The sequence below is a fragment of the Balaenoptera ricei genome, chromosome 5 (genome assembly GCF_028023285.1).
Source record: "Balaenoptera ricei isolate mBalRic1 chromosome 5, mBalRic1.hap2, whole genome shotgun sequence".
Lineage (NCBI taxonomy): Eukaryota > Metazoa > Chordata > Mammalia > Artiodactyla > Balaenopteridae > Balaenoptera > Balaenoptera ricei.
The window spans coordinates 111,417,628-111,423,650 of record NC_082643.1 but is presented as its reverse complement, the minus strand read 5'-3'; the positions used below and the strand labels follow the sequence as shown (position 1 = coordinate 111,423,650).

General features: G+C 42.1%; 1 protein-coding gene across 3 annotated transcripts in view; it reads right to left on the bottom strand.

Moving 5' to 3' along the window:
• SGMS2 (sphingomyelin synthase 2) overlaps positions 1-6,023 on the bottom strand; it is a 101,690-nt gene that overhangs the window by 12,360 nt on the left and 83,307 nt on the right. The gene's annotated exons all lie outside the window — the stretch shown is intronic.

The window sequence follows — 6,023 nt, the reverse complement described above, 5'->3', positions numbered from 1 at the left end:
TCAGCGACGCCCGAGAAGAAACGGGGACGCACTGGCAACCAGGCTGTGGCGGTCCGCCGACTATGGGCAAGCTGTCTGGAAGTCGGCCGCCCAATCCGGGTCGCGCCCCTCCCCTGGGTCGGACTTGGCTGTGACCGCCCCTGAGAAAAAGGATGCTCGCACCACATCCTTACGCTCTGATTGGTTACCGGATTTCCTGTGTTATTTGTCAGTTGAGTGCTTAAACCGTGCCAGGTCAACAGGCCCCTCGTATGACTCAGCCTCAACACCAGCAGTTCTACCCTGAGCTGGGCGAGAGGGGTCCCCGCCCCATCTCCTGGTAGCAAAAAGACAGGGTTACTGCTTTATCCATATCGGGATTCGGAGGAAGAAATGACCCTTTCCTCCACCCACTGACAACAGGATGATGGAAATGCAATGTGTAGAATTTGTAGATGTAGGTGGCCAACGCTCCGGAGAAAGGATGGGTGGGGAATAGTGGGTTGGGTGGGGTGATGGAGTAAAGCTCTTATAACTTGCCATACACGGGAATATCCCTTTTATGTGGAGAGTGAAAGTTCAGCGTCCGTTTCAGCGTGTGGCCTGGGTAAAGCCGAAGACCTAATCCAGAAATTTGCTTGGAGGATTTAAGTAGCTAATAATATAAAAAGAAAATCCATAGGGTGAGGAGTGGGTCACAATTTCATTATAACTATGCTGAGGTTGAGATTTTAAGTGAGAATTGTGTAATGCTTTCAATACAAAGTCCTTTAATTTTCCGTAATTATGGCTCCTAGGCACTTTCCTTTTCTGTCTTCTACAGGCTAAATCCTCTGGTTTCTCTTATGTTAGGTTGACACATAGAATTGTCGATATTAGACCATTTTCTGTCTGCTAAAAGGCCAGTCTCATATAAATCAACTTAACTGATGATAATGAACAAATGTTTCCCGTTTTCTGATCCCTTTTATTCTTTATTTCACATTACTGTTCTAATACTATTTTTGCCATGCTCTTCATAAATTATTTTAAGCTTCCCCCAAAAACACACCTCTTATCTTCTGTAAGTAACCATTGTTAGATTACTTTTCTCATTTTTTTTCAATTTAGAGAATTTAAAAAATTTTACCACTTGTTTGCACAGATGATCTTCAATATGTCATCTGATTCTCTTCATAGCCTGTTCTCCAAAATAGTAGCCACTAACATCTTTCCTTACAAGCAACTTAAATTCACAAATGATTTTAAAATACTTGACCATGTGACTAATTTAACGACCCTAAAAGACACCCTCTTATACAGGATATAATTACATTCACATTGTTTTCCTAAGTAATTCTATTATTTAGGCTAACAGCTCTGTAATGCAGATAGCAAGTATTATGGGCTGAATTGTGTTCCCCCAAAATTCATATGTTGAAGTCCTAACCCCCAGTACCTCAGAATGAGACTGTTTGGAGATAGGGTCTTTAAAGAGGTAAAGTAAAATGAGGTCATATAAGTGGACTGTAATCCAATATCACTGGTGTCTTTTTAACAAAAAGAGATTAGGACATGGACAGACAGAGGGAAGCCAACATGAAAACACAGGGAGAAGATGGCCATCTACAAGACAGGGAGAGAGTCCTCAGAAGAGATCAGCCCTACCAACACCTTGATCTTAAGAGTTCTAGCCTCCAGAACTGTGAGGAAATAAGTCTGTAGTACTTTGTTATGGCAGCCCTTGCAAACTAATAGAGGAAGCTACATTGTTCATAATACATACTATGGATAAACTATTTTAAACATGAAACCACATAGCTCATCCAGTGCTTCTTAGGGATGAATTTCCCCAAATGATATTCAGGGCTTTCTTGCCAGAAAAAGGAGTACTTTCTGCTCCATCCTTCCTATTTTAAATAGATGAATAATATAATAATGAGTAGCAGTAAAGGAAGAGAATACTAAAAGATCTTTGGGCTGGGGAGAGAGGGAAAGGAAGACAAGAAGGGCATTAAGGAAAACATTTTAAAATTGAATCCCCCAAAATAATTTTAAACCACTCGCTTTCTCACTGGAATCCTTTTTGCTGTACGTGGATTTCAGCCAGAATTGTTGGTAACAGTATATCCAAAATATCTGTACTATTATTTTGTTATCAAGAGTGGTGTTGGGCTTCCCTGGTGGCGCAGTGGTTAAGAATCTGCCTGCTAATGCAGGGAACATGGGTTCCAGCCCTGGTCCAGGAAGATCCCACATGCCGCAGAGCAACTAAGCCTGTGCACCACAACTACTGAGCCTGCGCGTCTGGAGCCCGTGCACCACAACTACTGAGCCTCCGCTCTAGAGCCTGCGTGCCACAGCTACTGAAGCCCAAGCGACTAGAGGCCGTGTTCCACAACAAGAGAAGCCACCGTGATGAGAAGCCCACGTACCGCAGCAAAGAGTAGCCCCCGTTCGCCGCAACTAGAGAAAGCCCGCGCAGCAACGAAGACCCAATGCAGCCAAAAATAAATAAATTAGATTAATTTTTTAAGAAAGATTATATTGGCTAATTTTCATATTTTTGTGAATTTTTCTGTTTGGACAATTCATTTTAAATAGCTCCAGCAGCAGATTTCTCAACACTTCTCTTGGAAAGGCTGTCGTATAGCAAAACAGCCTTTAATAACTTTTTCTGCTTTTGAGCTTAACTCTCTTTAATCTTAAGACCTTTTGGCACTTGCCCAAACTCTGGTGTTACCCCAATATATAGGCAGGTCATTCAAAAGTCTGCTCACTAGATTAGTTTCTGGTGAAATTTAGTAACTTTGTTGGTAGTTCAACATTGCACCAGAGATATAACTCCACTGTGATGGACCAGCTGTAGCTACTTATGACCAGGATAATTCAATGGTCAAGGGCAAGCCGCAGTTTACCTCTTAGAATGAACTGTCCTTTTGCATTAGAAAAAACTGTTTCCACACTAGCAATTCATCACTCATTTTTCTGGATGTTTCTGGAGAGATACAGCAAAACAATTCATGCATCTGATTAGTGTACAAAATGTGGGGAAGAGGCAGAGTGGAGGCTTTGGAAACATAAGCTTAAACACCTGACATTGTTCTCAACTGAAATCCAAAAGCTTGTACAGTGTGACAAACATGTGTCTTGTATTAAGTAGAAAATTCTAAATCCTTGCAATTTAAAAATTCTAAAATTCCTTCCAATAAAATTTAAAAGTTTTAAAATCCCATGAATTTATTTTCTGATTAGACTTGAATATATATTAATGAGTCAGGTAGTATCAAGTGCTTTACTAAACATTATCTCCAATCCTCACCATGACATTGGGAGGTAGGTTTCTTCACTCTCATTTTACAGAAGGGACGGACATGATGATTCAGAAAGGTAAAGTAACTTGCTTAGGAATTAAACCTAGGGGCTGAGTCCAAAGTCTTTGGATTTTCCACTTCAGCCTTTATTTTTCAATCCATATTTTTGGCTAAAATCTCACAAAATACATATAATATGATGGCTACTGAAACATTTAAGTTATAAACATCTGATGATTTCATAAGTGCTTCAATTATTTTAAAGCAAATTATTTAGAGGCATGACGGGCAATTTCCTTTTCATCAAAGCCTCATAAATTCTGTTAATATTCCAAACACAAAAGATGATATTTTAAAAAACTCATTCAACAAATATTTGCTGTATGTGATAAGAACTTTATTAGACACTGGAATGAATACTAAGACAATTCCTTCTCTTAAGGAAATTTGGTATGTTAACAGGAAATATTTTTTGAAATCTTGTATCAGTGAGTGTATCTCACATTTTGACAATTAGTTTGTATGTACCTTTTAGGGAGGAACTCAGATTCAGAGAAGTAAGGCAAAGTTTTCAGGAGATGAGACTTCAGCTGAACTTTCAGGACAAGCAAGATCTGGATATATTGATTGATACGTGAATAACTTCAGAGCTAGAACTATGGTACCTAAAATATTTAACTGAATTTGGCTAACACTTAACCGAATGTGTATCTTGCAACAACATCTTTAGTCTCCCCAACAATTCTGTGAGACATGGACTATTATTATTTCCATCCCACTGATAAAGAAACCGAGGCACAGAGGTTAGGCAACTTGTTTGACGTCTTCCACATCCAGCCAGCACTGGAAGAACCGAGATCCAGACCCAGAGAGCACGGGGCCACCATGTCACACTGCCTTCCTGGGTACACAGGTGACGGTCTGGTTGGGGGAAGCACCTCACGTGGTTGGACTGGGCGTGGCAGCGCAGAGGACCGGGATGAGAGCAGCCTCACCAGGACAGAGGGCGCTGCTCATTGAAGTAGTGGGAAAGTGCCTTGCAGAGACAGGCTCACAGATCACCAAAAGCCACGGGACCCAAAGAGCTTAAGATCTTGCACAAAAAAGTGCACTTTGCTTTTAAAAGATGTATTTGTATAAAATCAAGAAACCCAGGTGTTGTGGACTACATGATGTTAGTGTCCCCGTGAAAATCCATTACGTTGAAACCCTAACCCCCAGGGGATTGTATTCGGAAGTTGTCTTTGGGAGGTAATTGGGTTTAGAGGAGGTCAGGAGGGTGATGAGATTAGTGTCCTTAGAAGAAGAGAAAGACACTAGAGCTCTCACTCCTCCACGGGTCCCACAGGGGAGGAAACCAGGAAGAGGGCCCTCACCAGAACCCGACCATGCTGGCACCCTGGCCTCGGACTTCCCGACCTCCAGAACTGTGAGAAATTAAACGTTTGTCGTTTAAGCCACCCAGTTTATGGTATTTTGTTAAAACGGCTTAAACCCACGCAGACATCAGGGAAATGTCTCTCCCCTGGTGTCAAATGTAAACATTCCCTTCAACCCATGGACTGGGAAACTGACCAGATGTAATACAAAATATGTTCAAAAGTAATCACTTTCTCCCTGCAAAATCCTGTGTGCCTGGGGACCTGGGGTGTGTGCTCTGGGGGCTCAGTCTCCTCGCAGACCCAGAGCCCCTGCCATCGGCCAGAGGCAGGTGTGTGATGACAGGACAGGAATGACGGGGCAACTGGGTTTTGCCCCCTTCATCACGCGTCAGTAATAGGGCATGAGGATACAAAGAGGAAAGAGCATATTTATAGATGAAAGGACTAGAGTTAACGTGGAGACAGGAAATCTGATGAATGCGGGTCAAAGAATCTTACAGGGCTCAAGCTCAAGCCCTCCATAACTTTGCTCTCAACAGCACAAAACTTGGTTGTCAAAAGATTTCTGGAAGAGGCAATTCTTCCTCTCCTGCATTCCTCCCACGGCAGGTGATTCTTCCATCCCATTAGTTCGGTGGGAAAATTATGGGCTATGGGCAATTGTGTGCCAATCAGCCAGTGGGGCTCCTTGTACTATATTTAGCTCTCTGAGTCTGGAGTTCCCTCAAGTGTAAAAAGAGCATAATGAGATTCACCTGGCTTTAAACAAGAGGAAACCAACGAGCAGTGCCTGATCCATGGAAGCTTCTCAAAAGTAGTGGCTTCTTTTTTCTTTATCCAAATAAACACATGATTTAAGGAACTTAGGAAGAAAAAGAGATAACTTCTTGGATATAAGAACTGAAGTAAAACGTGCCCAGAAACTTGATCAGAAGCAAGGGCACACGTTGGACAGATTTTTAGCACAGAGAACTCACCAGCTCACACCAAGACCAAACAATCCTATAGCTTCACTTTGGTCCCTTGGGGAGCCCAGAATCAATCCAGACTACAGCGTGTCCCAAGACTCCGTTCCATTTCCTCAGAGCTTTGCTATCCTTTGAAAACAGGTCATTGTATCTCTCCCGCCTTTTGACATTCCCTTGGGAATAATCCCTGAGAGAGTCACATTTAGAGATAAAACCTTATGCACTTTGGTGCCCCCCCCCCACAACTTGTGTAAGGCTAAGGTACATGATTACCTACTATCCTATAAGTGATATTTGCAGAGAGTTAGCTTTATTCTAACAAATTTGAAAGCTCAAACACTTGGGGATTCTTTTGCTTTCAAGGCCATTTTGCACTAGAAGAATTGACTTTTCTCGCCTCT